This window comes from Mus musculus, chromosome 3 (genome assembly GCF_000001635.26).
Source record: "Mus musculus strain C57BL/6J chromosome 3, GRCm38.p6 C57BL/6J".
Lineage (NCBI taxonomy): Eukaryota > Metazoa > Chordata > Mammalia > Rodentia > Muridae > Mus > Mus musculus.
Window position 1 is genome coordinate 106167799 of NC_000069.6, and position 21389 is coordinate 106189187.

Genomic DNA, 21389 nt, shown 5'->3' on the forward strand with positions numbered 1-21389 from the left:
GACTCAGCATATCTTTGGATATTAGAATTAATGCTTATTGTATATATTTTATACCTAGACAAATCTTATTCACATAGAAAAATAAACAAGTTGATTCCATGGAAGACATTTTGCTGCCTTCATTCAGTTACCTTAATTCTGAGATCATTATCTAAGGGCATTTAGGATGTTATGGGCAACTCTCTGGACATTGATCCTGTAGGTTTTTTTTTTTCATGTGGAATATCAGTTTAATACATAAGAAAGAGTAGTATCATTATCTTTGAATGGACAGTCTTGGACACTGAATAATTAAATGGAATGTAGGCACACACCATTCTTCAGAAAGAAGTGAGTAAATCTTACAAAATTCTTTCATGGATATTGATTTCCTAAGAGTTCCAAAGAACTTGCCTGGCTCTAAGCCAAAGGCAGGGCAAATGTTTTCTTGAGGGAATTAAGAATTGTGACAAGGTAAAAATGGGTGATGCTTGATTTTTAAAATCAGTTTAATGATATAAACACCCCTGAGCTTTGGTAAAGTGCAGAGTAGTTGCAAGTAATCAGAGAACTATGAGAAAGAGTTGAGTTCTATCTCCAAATATGGTCAAAAGTTTTAAGTTCAGAATCCTTAGTACATATACAATGATCTACAAAACTGTTCAAGGGGCAGAAAAAAGAAAAAGAGACCCTGCTGGGGATCACATTATTAGGAAGGACATTAACTAGTAATCAAGGGAAACATTGCTACTTGTCTCAATATGTCTGCTCCTATCCCCTTGTCTATATTCACATACTGTTCCTCCTCTACTTTCTTTGGTGAGATATTACTTTACTTTAATTGCTCTTAGAGAACTTAGAGAACATGATATTGACATGTCTTGATTTAATATTTTTGAAATTAATGTTGGTCTAAAGGCACACAACAACAATGATAAACAATCACTACGATAGATGAGGTTATAAATTAATGATCAGGAAGCTACAAACTCAGTGACAGAATAGTTAAAAAGTACAAAGGAAGGAACAATAGTTGGTACACTGAATACAAAGTATTCAGGGTTGAACAGAACTTCTGCAACATGGTCCCCTGCCTGGAAAGACAGCAGAAAGCAGGAAGCTCATTCAAACAGTATAATAATAAAACTAGTAAAATACAACTATAAATTAATAGCATGGAAAACTACACAAACTACACAGATACTTGAAAGATGAGTAATACTTTTTAATGACCAGTGCACTATTGAAAAATCAGTGGAGAAGTGAAAAATTTCTAAAGTCAAATGAAAATATAAACACGAACTTGGAAATATATTTGGAGTAGAGATAAGGAAGGAAGTACCAAGAAATAATGTAAGTTAAATATTTATAGACACATTGTAAAATTCTCATAAGTAACCTAATTTTGTAACTTAAGGAATCAGGAAAATACAAACAAACAAACAAACAAAACAAATGTGTATGAGAAGAAATAATTAGTATCAGTTAAACAGTAATAAAGTGAAAACAGAGGATAATACACAGAATCAGTTTTACAAAACTTGTGTTCTTTGCAAGACACACACACAGACACCCCCCCCCCCAGAGACAGAGAGACAGAGAGATTAATATTGAGGTTACAGTGACAGAAAACTGGGAATACTGTAAAAACCTCTATTCCAACAAAACTTACAGGTGGATAAATGTCTATGCCCATATGACCTATCACACTAAAATCAAAAGTAGAAATCAAGTTATGAGATTTAAGCAGTTAAAAAAATTCTCCCAATATAGAAAAGCCCAGGATTCCTAAACTTTCAAAGAACAGTTAAAACTACCCTGCTAAACAGTCTAATAGAGATGGAGAGAAACAGTTACAGTGGCCTTGTATAGAAACCCCATGCTTACAATATCCAAAGTTTGAATGCATGGCTGAAATAAAACTATTTAGACCACTTGCTTAGACTGGACAAATACATGAGTGACATTTGACAAAAGCAAAATCATAAAATCAAATTTCAAAAAGACATTGGCTGAAGTTACAGGGTCATCTCAAAGGGAGAATGTTTCAATACCTAAGACCAGACTTTTCTCAGAGATTCATCCTGAGGGGATCTCAGGGGCACACTACAAGAATAACTCAGCAGTTATACAGGAAGGGGTAATCTGTATGGGGTGGTAACTGACTCAGTGACAACTGAGATGGCACTTATGCTGATGTATAGAGTATTCCTGTAGATACTGCTTATCCTTTTGGTTAAGCATAATAAATGTCTTCTTGTTTAGATGGTTTTACCTTTAGAAATATTTTGAGGAACTTTAGTAACATCTGTAATACACACAAAAGGAGGAAATTGGTCAAAAATAATGTGTGGATCCTACTTTGCAAGAGTAGCAGAGATTATGTTATGAGGCATGTCCTAATGTACTACAGTTCCAGAGTGAAGACAACTTGACAGGAATATATTATTAAATAGGCATGTTCATTTGGAAGTAAGACCAACGAAGTATTTAGGGAATGAGGTGCAAGAACTAGCCTTGGAAGAAAGGGCTGGTGAGAGCTACATGTATTTCTTTACTAGCCAATCTCAGGTGAGATCTATACATTGGCCAAGGAAGCACGTGGAAAAGGAATACAGCCTCATAAAGACAAGAATTGAATGAGGGGACAAGTTAACGGGATGAGTAGCCTTCAGATTTCTGGGTTGTAGCAGACATGACAACACATGCTTGCAAGTATACCTCTTTCTCAATATCAGTTTTTTTTTTTTTTTTGTTTTGTTTTTGTTTTTCGAAATCTGACTAATGGCTATTCATATTTTGAGACATCATTCCATCTGGATAAACAGAATATGACTGACATGAAAAACAGAAAGACTGTTGAGGATTGAAGCCTACTGCTTGGACCACTGATAATATCACATCAAGGTCCCAATCTAGCCATTTCAAAGCCAAGATCATACTGAATAGTATACTTTAGGTTCCTGAAAGGCAGCCTAGTTCCTGGTTCAGAATAGGCTTGAAACCCCTGTGACCCAGAAGGGACAGAAGGTGTTTTGCAATGCTCCTGGACACAATGTTCCTGGCAGGAGGCCACAGCCCTCTATAGCTTTGTGGCAATCAGTCATACAGGGCAAAGCCCCAATCCCCTCCACAAATAAAGGATGTGATCACAGGTCTTGTAGCCTCAATAGATCTCCATTTTAATGAGGTACCTAAAGGCCTACAAGGCTTAGCCAATTAAGCTTTCTTTCCCAGACACTCCTCCCTGAAAAAGGAATTTAACTCAGGCCTGCCCTGAGAACTGGTATACAGTTTTTACTCATCTACTTTCTGCCATGACAAAAAAAATGTCTTAAAACAATGGACTGCCTCTTTTCATTATGATCTGCCATGGGGAGCAACAGGGGCCTTCTCCTAAAGATTTGGGAATCTAATCTCCTGTGGAAGGCCACTGTGTGTCCCCAGAGATGGCAAAGCAAAGCTAGCAGCAGACAAGTCAAGGACTCTCCCCTCAGGTCACAGCCAGAGCTCCCTGACTTGTCCTAAGGCACCAGGATAGATCCAGTGTGGGGGACCCAGTCTGTTCTCAACTCTTTTTCAGATTTCTATGGTGCCTGGGTGTCCAACAGCCTGAGAATTATATGGCCAAGTCCTTGTCAAAGGCCCGGGGACCCCCAAGGCATCTCTAGTTGTCCCATGACTTCAGACTGTGGTCTTCCACCTGCAGAATGGTGTCCCACAGCTTCCCCATAGTCCAACATCCTCAATTTAACAGAGAGGGCTAAGGGGCATCACACTCCCATGTCCTTCCTCTCCAAGTGGCCCTAGCCCTGTGGTGGGGCAGATGCAGGACCCCAACAAACCTTACATTATTCAAGAATCAGTAGCATCACAAGTTCTTCAGAAGGAAAATGGAGGGAAAGGGAAATAGATGGGAGGATATGAAAAACTTACTTTTCTTTTTTAAAAATTTTTTTTATTACGTATTTTCCTCAATTACATTTACAATGCTATCCCAAAAGTCCCCCATACCCTCCCCCCCGAATTCCCTACCCACCAATTCCCATTTTTTTGGCCCTGGCGTTCCCCTGTACTGGGGCATATAAAGTTTGTGTGTCCAATGGGCCTCTCTTTCCAGTGATGGCTGACTAGGCCATCTTTTGATACATATGCAGCTAGAGTCCAGAGATCCAGGGTACTGGTTAGTTCATTATGCTGTTCCACCTATAGGGTTGCAGATCCCTTTAGCTCCTTGGGTACTTTCTCTAGCTCCTCCATTGGGAGCCCTGTGATCCATCCAATAGCTGACTGTGAGCATCCACTTATGTGTTTTCTAGGCCCCGGAATAGTCTCACATGAGACAGCTATATCTGGGTCCTTTCAGCAAAATCTTGCTAGTGTATGCAATGGTGTCAGCGTTTGGAAGCTGATTATGGGATGGATCCCTGGATATGGCAGTCTCTAGATGGTCCATCCTTTCGTCACAGCTCCAAACTTTGTCTCTGTAATTCCTTCCATGGGTGTTTTGTTCCTAATTCTAAGAAGGGGCACAGTGTCCACACTTTGGTCTTCATTCTTCTTGAGTTTCATGTGTTTAGCAAACTGTATCTTATATCTTGGGTATCCTAAGTTTTGGGCTAATATCCTCTTATCAGTGAGTACATATTGTGTGAGTTTCTTTGTGATTGTGTTACCTCACTCAGGATGATGCCCTACAGGTCCATCCATTTGCCTAGGAATTTCATAAATTCATTCTTTTTAATAGCTGAGTAGTACTCCATTGTGTAAATGTACCACATTTTCTGTATCCATATCTCTGTTGAGGGGCATCTGGGTTCTTTCCAGTTTCTGGCTATTATAAATAAGGCTGCTATGAACATAGTGGAGCATGTGTCCTTCTTAGTGGTTGGGACATCTTCTGGACATATGCCCAGGAGAAGTATTGCTGAAATCAGTCTAAGGAACCGTTAGACTGATTTCCAGAGTGGTTGCACAAGCTTGCAATCGCACCAACAATGGAGGAGTGTTCCTCTTTCTCCACATCCTCACCAGCAACTCCTGTCACCTGAATTTTTGATCTTAGCCATTCTGACTGGTGTGAGTTGGAATCTCAGGGTTGTTTTGATTTGCATTTCCCTGATGATTAAGGATGTTGAACATTTTTTCAGGTGCTTCTCTGCCATTCTGTATTCCTCAGGTGAGAATTCTTTGTTCAGTTCTGAGCCCCATTTTTTAATGGGGTTATTTGATTTTCTGGAGTCCACCTTCTTGAGTTCTTTATATACATTGGAAATTAGTCCTCTATGTGATTTAGGAAAGGTAAAAATCCTTTCCCAATCTGTTTGTGGTCTTTTTGTCTTATTTACGGTGTCTTTTGCCTTGCAGAAGCTTTGCAGTTTCATGAGGTCCCATTTGTCAATTCTTGATCTTACAGCACAAGCCATTGCTGTTCTATTCAGGATTTTCCCCCTGTGTCCATATATTCAAGGTTTTTCCCCACTTTTTCCTCTATAAGTTTCAGTGACTCTGGTTTTATGTGAAGTTCCTTGATCCACTTAGATTTGGCCTTAGTACAAGGAGATAGGAATGGATTGATTCGCATTCTTCTACATGATAACAACCAGTTGTGCCAGCACCATTTGTTGAAAATGCTGTCTTTTCCACTTTCCTAGTAAAAGATCAAGTGACCATAGGTGTGTGGGTTCATTTCTTGGTGTTCAATTCTATTCCATTCGTCTACTTGTCTGTCACTATACCAGTACCATGCAGTTTTTATCACAATTGCTCTGTAGTAAAGCTTTAGGTCAGGCATGGTGATTCCACCAGAGGTTCTTTTATCCTTGACAAGAGTTTTTGCTATCCTAGGGTTTTTGTTATTCCAGATGAATTTGCAGATTGCTCTTTCTAATTCGGTGAAGAATTGAGTTGGAATTTTGATGGGGATTGCATTGAATCTGTAGATTGCTTTTGGCAAGATAGCCATTTTTACAATGTTGATCCTGCCAATCCATGAGCATGGGAGATCTTTCCATCTTCTGAGATCTTTAATTTCTTTCTTCAGAGACTTGAAGTTTTTTATCATACAGATTTTTCACTTCCTTAGTTAGAGTCACGCCAAGATATTTTATATTGTTTGTGACTATTGAGAAGGGTGTTGTTTCCCTAATTTCTTTCTCAGCCTGTTTATTCTTCGTGTAAAGAAAGGCCATTGACTTGTTTGAGTTAATTTTGTATCCAGCTACTTCACTGAAGCTGTTTATCAGGTTTAGGAGTTCTCTGGTGGAATTTTTAGGGTCATTTATATATACTATCACATCATCTGCAAAAAGTGATATTTTGAATTCATCTTTTCCAATTTGTATTCCCTTGATCTCCTTTTGTTGTTGAATTGCTCTGGGTAGGACTTCAAGTACTATGTTGAATAGGTAGGGAGAAAGTGGGCAGCCATGTCTAGTCCCTGATTTTAGTGGGATTGCTTCAAGCTTCTCACCATTTACTTTGATGTTGGCTACTGGTTTGCTTTAGATTGCTTTTATCATGTCTAGGTATGGGCCTTGAATTCCTGATCTTTCCAAGACTTTTATCATGAATGGGTGTTGGATCTTGTCAAATGCTTTTCCTGCATCTAATGAGATGATCATGTGGTTTTTGTCTTTGAGTTTGTTTATATAATGGATTATGTTGATGGATTTTGTATATTAAACCATCCCTGCATCCCTGGAATAAAACCTACTTGGTCAGGATGGATGATTGTTTTAATATGTTCTTTGATTCTGATAGCGAGAATTTTATTGAGGATTTTTGCATCGATATCCATTAGGGAAATTGATTTGAAGTTCCCTATCTTTGTTGTATCTTTCTGTGGTTTAGGTATCAGAGTAATTGTGGCTTCATGGAATGAGTTGGGTAGAGTACCTTCTGTTTCTATTTTGTGGAATAGTTTGTGCAGAACTGGGATTAGATCTTCTTTGAAGGTCTGATAGAACTCTGCACTAAATCTGGTCCTGGGCTCTTTTTGGTTGAGAGAGTATTAATTACTGCTTCTATTTCTTTGGGGGATATAGGGCTGTTTAGATCATTAACCTGATCTTGATTCAAATTTGGTACCTGGTATCTGTCTAGAAACTTCTCCATTTCATCCAGGTTCTCCAGTTTTGTTGAGTATAGCCTTTTGTAGAAGGATCTGATGGTGTCTTGGATTTCTTCAGCATCTGTTGTTATGTCTCCCTTTCCATTTCTGATTTTGTTAATTAGAATGCTGTCCCTGTGCCCTCTAGTGAGTTTGCCTAAGGGTATATCTATCTTGTTGATTTTCTCAAAGAAACAGCTCCTCCTTTGGTTGATTCTTTGAATAGTTCTTGTTTCCACTTGGTTGATTTTGCTCGTGAGTTTGATTATTTCCTGCCATCTACTCCTCGTGGGTGAATTTGCTTCCTTTTTTCTAGAGCTTTTAGGTGTGCTCTCAAGCTGCTAGTGTGTGCTCTCTCTAGTTTCTTTTTGGAGCACTCAGAGCTATGAGTTTCCCTCTTAGAAATTCTTTCATAGTGTTGCATAAGTTTGGGTATGTTGTGGCTTCATTTTCATTAAACTCTAAAATGTCTTTAATTTCTTTCTTTATTCCTTGTTTGACCAAAGTATCATTGAGAAGAGTGTTGTTCATTTTCCATGTGAATGTTGGCTTTCCATCATTTATGTTGTTATTGAAGATCAGCCTTAGTCCATGGTGGTCTGATATGATGCATGGGAAGATTTCAATATTTTTTTTTTATCTGTTGAGGCCTGTTTTGTGACCACTTATATGGTCAATTTGGAGAAGGTACCATGAGGTGCTGACAAGAAGGTATATCCTTTTGTTTTAGCATAAAATGTTCTGTAGATATTTGTTAAGTCCATTTGTTTCATAACTTCTGTTAGATTCACTGTGTCCCTGTTTAGTTTCTGTTTCCACTATCTGTCCATTGGTGAAAGTGTGTGGAAGTCTCCCACTATTATTGTGTGAGTTTCAACATGTGCTTTGAACTTTACTAAAATTTCTTTAATGAATGTGGCTACCCTTGCATTTGGAGCATAGATATTCAGAATTGAGAGTTCCTCTTGGAGGATTTTACCTTTGATGAGTATGAAGTGTCCCTCCTTGTCTTTTTTGATAACTTTGGGTTGGAAGTCGATTTTATCCGATATTAGAATGGCTACTCCAGCTTGTTTCTTCAGACCATTTACTTGGAAAATTGTTTTCCAGCCTTTCACTCTGAGGTAGTGTCTGCCTTTTTCCCTGAGATGGGTTTCCTGTAAGCAGCAGAATGTTGGGTCCTGTTTGTGTAGCCAGTCTGTTAGTCTATGTCTTTTTATTGGGGAATTGAGTCCATTGATATTAAGAGATATTAAGGAAAAGTAACTGTTGCTTCCTTTTATTTTTGTTGTTAGAGTTGGCATTCTGTTCTTGTGGCTGTCTTCTTTTTGGTTTGTTGAGGAATTACTTTCTTGCTTGTTCTAGGGCGTGATTTCCGTCCTTGTATTGCTTCTTTTCTGTTATTATCCTTTGAAGGGCTGGATTCGTGGAAAGATATTGTGTGAATTTGGTTTTGTCGTGGAATACTTTGGTTTCTCCATCTATGGTAATTGAGAGTTTGGCCAGGTATAGTAGCCTGGGCTGGCATTTGTGTTCTCTTTGTGTCTGTATAACATCTGTCCAGGCTCTTCTGGCTTTCATAGTCTCTGGTGAAAAGTCTGGTGTAAGTCTGATAGGCCTGCCTTTATATATTACTTGACATTTCTCCCTTACTTCTTTTAACATTCTGTCTTTATTTAGTGCATTTGTTGTTCTAGTTATTTTGTGTCGGGAGGAATTTCTTTTCTGGTCCAATCTATTTGGAGTTCTGTAGGCTTCTTGTATGTTCATTGGCATGTCATTCTTTAGGTTTGGGAAGTTTTCTTCTATAATTTTGTTGAAGATATTTGCTGGCCCTTTAAGTTGAAAATCTTCATTCTCATCAACTCCTATTATCCATAGGTTTGGTCTTCTCATTGTGTCCTGGATTTCCTGGATGTTTTGAGTTAGGATCTTTTTGTGTTTTGTATTTTCTCTGATTGTTGTGCTGATGTTCTCTATGGAATCTTCTGCACCCCAGATTCTCTCTTCCATCTCTTGCATTCTGTTGCTGATGCTCACATCTATGGTTCTAGATTTCTTTCCAGGATTTCTATCTCCAGTGTTGCCTCATTATGGGTTTTCTTTATTGTGTCTACCTCCCTTTTTATGTCTAGGATGGTTTTATTCAATTCCATCACCTGTTTGGTCGTGTTTTCCTGAAATTCTTTAAGGAATTTTTGTGTTTCCTCTTTAAGGTCTTCTACCTGTTTAGCTGTGTTCTCCTGTACTTCTTTAAGTGAGTTATTAAAGTCCTTCTTGATGTCCTCTACCATCATCATGAGATATGCTTTTAAATCCAGGTCTTGCTTTTCAGGTGTGTTGAGGTGCCCAGGACTAGGTGGGGTGGGAGTGCTGCGTTCTGATGTTGGTGAGTGGTCTTGATTTCTGTTGGCAGGATTCTTATATTTGCCTTTTTTCATCTGGTAATCTCTGAAGCTAGTTGTTATAGTTGTCTCTGGTTAGAGCTTGTTCCTCAGGTGCCTCTGTTAGCCTCTATCAGCAGACCTGGGAGACTAGATCTCTCCTTAGTTTCAGTGGTCAGAGTATTCTCTGCAGGCTAACTCTCTTCTTGCAGGGAAGTTGTCCAGATATCTGGTGTTAGAACCTGCCTCCTGGTAGAAGTTGTGATCCACTCACCAGAGGTTTTAGGATCCCGTGGGGGATCCTGTGTAGGTCCTTGCGGGTGTCCGGAGACTCCGTGGGCAAGGCACCCTGGTGTTGGAGTGGACCGGAAGTGACTTGTGCCCCTATTCAGGCTGGGTCATCTGCTTCCTTAGTTAATGCAGTCTCAGGTTAGGTGCGATTGGATAGGAGCAGGCGCTGTGTTCCACTCACCAGAGGTCTTAGGATCCCATGGGGATTCTGTGTGGGTCCTTGCGGGTGTCCGGAGACTCCGCGGGCAAGGCACCCCGGTGCTGGAGTCAAGGAAGATGGTTTTATAGGAAGCTAAAGAAGATATTCAGAGCTTAGTAAAGCTGACATATAAAGACCATTCTTTGTTTATTCCCAGCTGGTACAGCAGGCAGGACATCCAGCTTAGTTGCCCTGCTCTGGAATTCAATTAAGGCAAGCCCAGAATTTAGTTCTATTTTTCTCCATTGAAGCGTGATGCAGAATCCACTGTGGTAAAGCTTGTGTTGAATTTGCTGTTATTCTGACAGTTTCAAAGACAAATTGTTGGGTAAAGCTCCCTTTGATGAGGAACCCTGTAACCTGAAACACACAGAACAAGACAAAGTAGTTTCCATGGAGGCAAATGGGGAAGAAAAGTACAATCTTGGTGACATGGACTAGAGAAGCCATTGACTTCAGTGTCTTTCAGGTTATACCAGACAATAAGTTCCTAAATAGTATTTAGGGAACTTGCAACATCATCCCAGAGTTAACCTATTTCCAGGACTCTATAACCTACCTCATAACAGGCTGGACTAGCAATTAAAATTTTATTCTTACCATCTGTGCCATAAGCAATAGTTTATCGATACCAATTGGGTAAATGAGTTCGTTAAAATTCTCAGAATGCAGTATATGTTACAGAAAATATAAACAGACATACATGTCAGCACTTTCAAAGTATTTCTGATAAAAGCCCCTAAAGGAACTGATTTACACTCTAGGGATATGGTTAAAAGTGGAGAAAAATCTGATAGTGAGGCTGTGTATAGTTTCTGCAGACTCAAATAACCTAAATGCTTAATAAACCTGGAAGAGCCTGCCTTATGCTCAAGGTATCCCTGGTTCCCAGTAAGTGTGTAACATAAATTAATCGAACTGAAGGGATGGGGAAGTGTCTATCACTTTGGAAAGATCACATAAATGAATTAAAAAATGACTGAGGAGAAGGTATGGGGTTTTCCAGACAATCTTTGAATTAATGAAGGGCATTGTACACTATGAGTATAACTAGTGTCACTTACTTGCACTGTGTACATTCAGATCTCTCTTTAATGTAGAAGTCAGAGGGAACTTCCCTGGTGACAAAAAGAACCAGTGAAGTCATCCATGTCCATCTACCAGACCATGGCACCTCCTAATTTATTGTCCTTGAGCTACTGAACCTGTTGAAACAGAAAATATTAGTCATGTGATTTCCTGGGAATCAGGATACAATCTCAGCACATTCGATAGTCTATGCTTGCCTTCATCTTGAAGCTCTTAGCATTATCATATCCAACCTGCTAATTTCCCTGATAGGCATAAAATACTTTCTCAGGGGAATCCCAACTCTCAGTGGCTCTACCATTCAGAAATGTACAAATTTTCAAACAAACAGATTTAGATATTTTAAATATTAATACCAAGAAGAAAAAAGTAACATTCAGTTTATTTATCATATTTCCACTCTCTTATGGTCTCTTCTCCATTTTCTAAACCTAGCAAACACAGAAGTGTATGCTCACAGTCAGCTATTGGATGGATCACAGGGCCTCCAATGGAGGAGCTAGAGAAAGTACCCAAGGAGCTAAAGGGGTCTGCAACCCTACAGGTGGAACAACAATATGAACTAACCAGTACCTCCGGAGTTCATGTCTCTAGCTGCATATGTATCAGAAGATGGCCTAGTTGGCCATCATTGGGAAGAGAGGTCCCTTGGTCTTGCAAACTTTATATTCCTCAGTAGAGGAGAATGCCAGGGCAAAGAAGTTGGAGTGGGTGGGTAGGGGATTGGGGAGGGGAGGGTATGGGGGACTTTTGGGATAGCATTGGAAATGTAAATGAAGTACATATCTAATAAATAAAAAAGAAAATAGACATTTCCATGAATTTACTGGTTCAACCAGACACATCCAGACATTCCCCAGACTAGGGAAATGATCTAACTTGAGGTACATCACTAGTCTTCATTATTACATTTTTACTTTCTGAAATTGTGTCCTGATAAATAGCTAAGATAGTCTCAAACTGACAATTCTTATATTCCTGCTTCCTAAAATTTGATATTGTTAAGTATTAATCATGAGAGCACTCAGTAAATTTCATAAGTTATACTGCCATACTCTGATTCCATCTTTCTATACATACTTCTAGCCATTGAACTTGAGGTAAATCATATTAAACTTTATTAAACTATATAAGCTACATAGAACTATTTGTTGTTAATGGGAAATACAGATTATTCTATGCCAGACATTTGATGTAGCTTTCAAATGAGAGTAAATTAGATTTTTGACTTAGGATCACAACTGCCATAATCTCTATTGCAGCATATTTCAGTAAATTCCAAGTGAAGTCTACAGAGGGCAAAGGTAGTCCAATGAAGTTTGTGCACACAGGACCACTGGAACTTTGATGGTTAGTTACGCTGGAGCTCACTCTTGAGACAAAACCTGGAGTCAACCAACTACATGAGAATTTCCAGGTCAAATATTTCAGAGGCATCCACTGAAAATTCGTCCGGCCACACAAATACTGTCATTATAGAAGTTATCCTCAATCCCCAAATAATAGTTGTGACAAATTATTCACAAATACACTAAAACTTAGTAATCCGTATTAAGTATTTTTCACCACTGGTCAATATTAGTTTCACTGGGTGAACTTTTTTAAAGTTTTTTTTTTTAATTTTATGTATAAAATAAGAGAATACTTTGTCACTCTCTTCAGACACAGTAGACAAGGGCACTGATCCCATTTCAGATGGTTGTCAGCCACCAAGTGTTTGCTGGGAATTGAACTCATGGCGTCTGTAAGAACAGTCTGTGCTCTTAACTGCTGAGCCATCTCTCCAGCACAACTATGTGGAATTTTAATCTCATGTTATAATCTATGTGGTGTCCAAATGGATTCAACTGAGGGCTGGATGAAGCATAATGCCAAAAGTATTGATTCAGATTGTGAAAAAGCAGGTAAATTTCTGATCAGTTATCTGAGACCTGAATTCTGGTCTGGATTGGCTAGGAGTTTCCTGTAGAGATTGTGAATATTTATAATCACATGTATACTGTAAAATAGTAAAATTTATTGGCATATTTCTCACTGACTTTACCAAGGTATATTGTCACAATGAAGTAATACAAAACATATTAAAGCACTATAAAAAAGTTAAAAATTTTGAGTGTGTTTATTATTAAAGGATTAGAAATGGACTTCCGTTGTGTCTTCCTCTGTTTTCCACTCTAGTTGGTGGCATGAACCTAGGAAGGTAGGGCATAAAATAAGACAGACAAAAGTCACACACAATAACAAATATCTCTCAGAGTACTGCACATTTTTATACTCTTAAGGTTATTAAGGATCATATTTTAGAGTCTTCAATCTCAAGGACAACCCACAAGATCCAAAATATGGTTTTACTTAGAGTCATATGAATTACAACTGCTGAAACAAGATCACTCCTATCTACGACACCTGGAGGAAGGATGAAAGCATACTCCAAAACCAATTCTGTTTCTGAATCCTCTCTTGGATTTTTCTCACACTCTGAATTCCTCCCTCATGATTACATTCCTGACCATTGTTTTGAGATCTCCATATTTTACTCATCATCATCATCATCATCATCATCATCATCATTTTCATATTCACTTGTTCACTTTATACATCACTCACTGCCTACCTCCTGGACACCCCTCCCACAATCCTTCCCTGTATCACTCTCCTCTTTCATCTGAGACAACTCTGCATATCACCCTACCATTGCACATTAAGTATCTGATAAGCTAGGCATTTCCTTTCCCACTGAGGCTATACAAGGCAGCCCAACTAGAAGAACATGTCCCATGTACATGCACCAGCTTTTAGGACAGTCCCCCCACTCTCATTGTCCAGGACTCACATGAAAACCAAGCTTCATATCTTCTACTGATGTGCAGGGAGGCCCATGTCTAGTCCTTATATGATCTTTGCTTGGTGATTCAGTCTCTGAGAGCCTCAAGAATCAAGGTTAGTTGACTTGTCTTTCCCATGGAGTTCCAATGCCCAAATTCCTTCTTCCTATGCTTCCATAAGTGGCCCAAGCTCTGACCACTATTTGGCCATTGATACCTGTATCTAAGTCAGATGCTGGGTGGAGCCTCTCAGAGGACATCCATGTTAGATTCCTGTTGGCAAGCATAACAGTATCATTGTTAGTGTTAGGCTTTGGTGCCTGTCCATGGGATGGGTATCAAGGTGAGCTAGTTACTGGTTGGCCATTCCCTCAGTCTCTGCTCTGTTCCCCATCCCTGCATTACTTTTAGACAGAATAAATTGGTTGAAAGTTTTGTGTGTGTGTGGATGACCTTATAGCTACTTTGGGATTCCTGCTTGGCTACAGTAAGTGGCTTCTTCAGGTTCCATATATCCAATGCTTTGAGTCACAGCTAATGAAACCCTCACAGAATTTTGGGTGCCTCCCTAATCCCAGGTTTGTGGCTCATTCTGGAGATGACCTCCCACCATGGTCAGTTGAAGATTTCCTTTCATTCTCATGACCATCTGCCCATCCCTCCTGTCCTTCACCATATATGATACTGAACCCCTCCATCTCCACCCCTATATCCCCTCCCATCAAGTTCACCCCTCCATTTGCCTATTATATTCCCCCTTCTAATAGATTTAAGCATCCTTGTTTGTGCCTTACTTCTTATTTAGCTTCTGAGTCTGTAGAGTATCCTATCAGCATCTTTATTTTATTCCTAATCTCCAGTTATAAGAGATTACATGACATACATGTCTTCTGGGGACTAGGTGACCTCATTCAGGATGATATTCTCAATATTCATTTATTTGGCTACAAAATTCATGATTTCTTCATTTTTAATAGCTGAATAACATTCCATTCTGTAGAAGTACTACATTTTCTTTATCCAGTCTTAAGTTGAGAGACATCTAAGTTGTTTGCAGCTTCTGGTTATTACGGATAAAGCTTCTATGAACATAGCTGATAAAGTGTCTTCATGTGATGGAGCATCTTATTATCTCTGGTGTTAGTTGGTCTTGCTGTCTATGACTGGAGCCTGTCCCTCCTATGAGCTAGGGAGCCTGTGATCTTACATGTGTCAGCACTCCTGGAAGAACAGCTCTCAGGGCCAGGATTAGATCCCAGAGAGCTGTGCCAGAGGGTTAACTCCAGGATAGAGATGGTAACCCGAAGGATCCTGTCCCCAGTTGCTCAGTGTTTCCTGAGCCCTGTCTCTCTACTTGTTTGTATATTCACATATACCTAATCTCAGATATATCCCACTTAGTAAGCATAATGCTACTTGTATATCTGCCTCTCAAGGATAAACATTAGATATTTGATAACCATATTTTGTGCCTCATCCTTGGGAAATCTTTTCCTTCTTTTCACAGTAGACTTTATTTTTCATGTGCTTCTTTGTACCGAGTTGAGGTGTTATGTTTGGCAAGACTATTGCTGCTTTCTTATTCAGCTTATATCTAGGCAGTTATATTGGTAAGGCTATATGTGCAGGTTCTAGAATCACTATGAAAGACACACACACACACACACACACACACACACAGAGTTTGATGGCTCAAACTGTATTTCTAGCCTTATTTCCATATTGGTGTTTGAGCTCTGGAGGTACTGATTAGTTCATATTGTTGTTCCACCTACAGAGTTGTAGACCCCTTCAGCTCTTGGGTACTCTAGCTCCTACACAGGGTGCCCTGTGTTCTATCCTATAGATGACTGTGAGCATCCATTTTTGTATTTGCCAGGCACTGGCAAAGCCTCACAGGGACAGCTATATCAGGGTCTCTTCAGCAAAATCTTCCTGGCATATGCAATAGTGTCTGTGTTTGGCAGCTGATTATGGTATGGACCCCTGGGTTGGGCAGTCTCTGGATGGTCCATCCTTTCGTCTTAGCTCCAAACTTTGTCTCTGCAACTCCTTCCATGGATATTTTATTCTGTATGCTAGGGAGGAATGAAGTATCCATGCGTTGGTCTTCCTTCTTGATTTTCTTGTGTTTTGGTAGTTGTATCTTGGGTATTCTAGGTTTCTGGGCTATTATCCACTTATCAGTGAGTGCATATCAAGTGAGTTCTTTTGTTATTGGGTTACTTCACTCAGGAAGATATCCTCCAGATACATACATTTGCCTAAGAATTTTATAAATTCATAGTTTTTAATAACTGAGTAATACTCTATTGTATAAATGTACCACATTTTCTGTATCCATTCCTCTGTTAAGGGACATCTGGGTTCTTTCCAGCTTCTGGCTATTATAAATAGGGCTGTATTGCCCGAGCTTTTGTCCCCGCCGGCAAGAACACACTCAGGACAACCAGAATCTTCTGTGGCAAAGCTTTTATTGCTTACTTATTAGGAGGGAAGACCCCGAACCGGGAAAATGGCGCTGCTTATATAGCCTGCAGCATGACATTTCAGCACCTGATGTGGTGTGATAGCTCCTGATTCGTTGCTCGCCCATCACCCCATTACTACGCCGCGAGATGGGCAGTGACTAGGTGTGACTTCACTCTTGCACTTGCGCATAAGGCTTGTTTACTAGTTAGGCGCAGTGGAAGCCAGTGCCATCTTATAATGGCGATTGCTCATGGCATGCACGTGATTGCTCGCGGTACGGCTCTCCACATCTCCCCCTTTTTATTTTATTAAAGTTTGAGGCTGGTCTAGGCCTCTGCAGTCATGTCCATCTGCTGTGGCTCCTGTCTTAGGTCGTTCCTCCAATGTCACAGCCTTTCCTGTTATAGGGTAACCCTATTGCCACCGGGTCCCATGTCTTAGGTTGATCTGTGCATAAGGAAAGTTGCCCATCTCTGGATACCGCAGTACTGTGTGACAGTAACTGCTAAATGACCTAGGGCGAACTCTATAAAAGAGGCCAGCCAAAAAATGAATTAGTAAACCTCAGCGAGGTGTAAGTGCTGATCAATGAGCGTTGAGTCTCTTGCATCCCAGTGCAATGTATCCACAAATCCGTGGGACGCAATAGCAGAGAACTCAGATGCCATTTAGGTCTTAAGCATGGACAGCCAAATTTCAGGGGAGGCCCCTTGTCCAATGGCTGCAAGTGCTTGAGCAATCACAACCTTGTCATTTGTTTGTTGGGTTCTGAGCTTGCAAACTAACCAGAGCATAAACACAAGTCCACAGCAGGTGGCAACACCAAATAAACCTAACCCCACTCATTCCTTAAAATAAAAAAAAAAGCAGATGAAATCCAGGAGGAGAGACCCTCTGTCAATGACAGGTCCACTTGTGTCGAGTTGATCCTGAGAACAGCCGCTCTCAGGGCCTCAAGGGTCTGATCGAATCTTTCAGACCAATTTTCTGCAAGATACAAAGAAATCTGCCTAGACAGATTAGCAAACATGTAAATATTGATTTTTCCCAAAGGAGGAAATATGTGTGACATCCATTTGCCAGCTCAAAGAACGGGAGCTAATAGTGGAGCAGGACTGATAGCCTAGACCTTTTAAAGAGTGTGATGACTGAGTTACGGGCCAGGTTTTTGGCCACCAGTGAGAAGAAATAATACTTTTGTCTGCTCCTGTATCTAAAATTCCCTTAAATTGTTTCCCTTCTATAACTAACTCCAAGGATGGCCTGAAATCTAAAGGCATTATTAAGTAAGCAGAATCATTTCCAGTAGATCCAATCCCTCTGGCAGCTCGAGGAATACCAGAGGAAGGAAAACAGCCATGTAGGCTTGGCAAAATTATTAGTTGAGCTATTCTGTCCCCTTGTGATATAGAAAAGACACCTTGAGGACAAGAACAGAGAACCTGAAGTTCCCCTTTATAATCCTGATCTACAACTCCAGGGTGGACAATAAGACCTTATAGGCTGCAAGAGCCTGCCTCATATATCTCTAATTGAATGACAGTCCTTAGCCCAATGATATCCTTTTCCACATTTAGTACACAATCCTGGTGCTGTCCTTTTTATAGGGACTCTGCAGTCCTTTTTTAAATGTCCGGGTTTGCCACAATTAAAGCAAAGTTTGAGCTCAGTTGAATCTGAGCGCCTCCTCCCCTGCAGAATGGCTGCTGCCAATCCAGCATTAGTAAGCAGCCCTCCAAGCTCATGGCAAACCTTTAACCAGTCCTGTAACCCCTTACTCTTTCTAGGTGTAATTGCTGATCTGCATTCCTGCATAGCTTTTTCATAAATCAGCTGTTCAATTAAATGCATAGCTGCTTCTGTATCTCCAAATATTCTCTCTGATGCCTCTGTCATTCTAGCCACAAAATCTGAGAATGACTCCTGGGCGCCCTGAGTGATCTTGGTCAAATGCCCACTTGCCTCTCCCTTCTTAGATAGTGCCTTCCATGCCTTAACAGCGGCAGCTGAGATCTGAACGTATGCTCCCCAATGATAATCTGTTTGGTTAGCAGCATGCTGTCCCTGACCTATAAGTAATTCAAACGTCCACGTTCTTTGGTCCCCTTCCATGGTGGCATTGGCCCTTGCCTGCGTGTGGCAGGAGTCCACTCAAGATATATTCCCATACTGGGGGCTGTAGCTTTTACTACAATCTGCCAATCACCAGGGGTCATAGCGTGAGTCGCAAGCCTTTCAACTTGTGCTATAGTGAAATTAGCGCTGACTCCATAATTTTGAACTGCTTCTGCGAGCTCCTTAATCTGTATATACTCTACTGGAGCATGAACATGCCCTCCCTCAGCTCCTTCAAAAACTGGAAATGCCTGTTGCATTTTCCTCTGTTCCTCTTTTGGAATGAACGAGTCTGAATGGTATCTCTGCACATAAGGTTCTGAATGGTATCTCTGCATATAAGGCTCTGAATGGTACCTCTGCACATAGGGATGAGGTGCACTAGGACCCTGAAGCCAACAGTCTGGAGGCCGAGCAGCAAGCTGGCTTTTGCCAGCCGCTTTCTGCCTTTTTCTGGACTGAGTAGCTCGCTTTTTATCTTGCTGGTACCTTTCTCCCTTATAACGAACTGCTTCCTCCTCCAAGTCCATTTCTTCAGAGGAGCTAAGTCCTTCATCTGAATCTGAGCTACTAAGAGCTAGCCGCTTAAACTCATCTAGTGGTGGGTATAAGTTCCTTCTCCTAGAAACCTCTGCTGATTGATCCTTTTTCTTTTCTTTTTCCTTCTCCTTCCTTCCAATCTCTCCCCAGGTATTCTTCCCTGACATTAACTTTTCCTCGGGTTCAAGACCCGTGGAAAGGCCTGTATGCTTAATTGGTGCACCATGTTTCCTCTTTGCTCCTACTCTCTCTCCCCGCTTTTCCTCTGATAGACTGTCTTGAATTTCGTCCAGAATTCTCTGCCCTGCCTTAACCACTTGTTGACATGTGAAAAGGAACAAAAAGGCTTCTAACACTGGAGAAAGTTCAAGGCCAGACATACCTTGTAAAGCTGTAATGTCCCGCAGTTCTGGTTCCGTCTCGCGAAAGAGGGATCTCCCTTGCACCGGTGTGATGGCAGTTCCTGGGTTCCTCGGAGCCACTTATTGCCCGAGCTTTTGTCCCTGCCAGCAAGAACACACTCAGGACAACCAGAACCTTCTGCGGCAAATCTTTTATTGCTTACTTATTAGGAGGGAAGATCCCGAACTGGGAAAATGGCGCTGCTTATATAGCCCGCAGCATGACGTTTCAGCACCTGATGTGGTGTGACAGCTCCTGATTCGTTGCTTGCCCATCACCCCATTACTACGCCGCGAGATGGGCAGTGACTAGGCGTGAGTTCACTCTTGCACTTGCGCATAAGGCTTGTTTACTAGTTAGGCACAGTGGAAGCCAGTGCCATCTTATAATGGCGATTGCTCACGGCATGCACGCGATTGCTCGCGGCATGGCTCTCCACAGGGCTGCTCTGAACATAGTTGAGCCTGTGTCCCTATTACCAGTTGGAACATCTTCTGGGTATATGGCCAGGAGAGGTATTACTGGATCTAGTGGTAGTACTATGTCCAGTTTTCTGAGGAACGACCAGAATGATTTCCAGAGTGGCTGTACCAGCTTGCAATCCCATTATCAATGGAGGAGTGTTCCTCTTTCTCCACATTCTTGTCAGCATCTGCTGTCACCTGAGTTTTTTATCTCAGCCATTCTGATTGGTTTGAGGTGGAATCTCAGGGGTGTTTTTATTTTCATTTCCCCAATGATTAAGGATGTTGAACATTTTTTTCAAGTGCTTTTCAGCCCTTTGGTAAGATTTTTTTTCTTATTTTTTGACTTAATTAATTAATTACACTCCATACTTTATTTATCCCCCCCATCTGCCCTCTGACTGCTTCACATCCCATGCATCCTCCTTACCCCCGTCTCCATGTAGATGTCCCCACCCTTTGCCCCACCTGAACTCTAAACTCCCTGGGACCTCTAGTGTTTTGAGGGTTAGGTGCATCATCTCTGAATGAACACTGACCCAGCAGTCTTCTGTGGTATGTGTCCTGGGGGCCTCATATCAGCTGGTGTATGCTGTTAGGTGATCAAGTGTTTGAGAGATCTAAGGGATCCAGATTAATTGAGACTGCTGGTATTGCTACAGGGTCGCCCTCTTCTTTAGCTTCTTTCAGCCATTCCCTAATTTAACAACAGGGATCAGCATCTTCTGTCCATTGATTGGGTGCAACTATCTGCCTCAGACTCTTTCAACTTCTTGTTGGATCTTCCAGTGTGCTCTAATGGTTGGTCCAATTTTGTGAGTGCTCCTTAACCTCAGTAATAGTGTCAGGCCTAGGGACCTCCCCTTGAGCTGGATCCCACTTTGGGCCTGTATCTGGACCTTCTTTTCCTCAGGCTCCTCTCCATTTCTGTCCATGTAGTACTTTCAGACAGGAACAATTATGGGTCAGAGATGTGACTGTGGGATACTGCCCTTCTCCATCATTTGATGCCCTCTCTTTCTGCTGGAGATGAGCACTATTAAGTCCCCTTTTTGTACTGTAGGCCATTTAATCTAAAATCACTCCCTTGGTTTCTGAGAGTTTCTTACCTCCCAGGTCTTTGGTGCATTCTAGAGAGTTCTCCAAACCTCCTACCTTCCAAGGTTGTTTGTTTCCATTCTTTATTTGGGCCGTCATGTCTTCAGTTCTTTCCCTTCACCCAGTAGAAGATTAGGGTCCCCTCTCTCCCCTATTCTCCTCCTGCCCGGTCCAATTTCTCTCCCAGGACCCTTTCTCCCTCCCTACTTGTGATTGCTTTCTTATTCTTCCAAAGTGGGACTGAGGCATTCTCACTTGGATAATTCTGCTTGGTGACCTTTCTGAGTTTTGTGGACTGTATCTTGGGTATTCTCCTTTTTTTTTCCCCCGCATATACACTTATTAGTGAGTATACCCTATGCATGTCCTTTTGGGTATGAATTACCTCACTCAAGATATTTTCTAGTCCCATCCATTTGC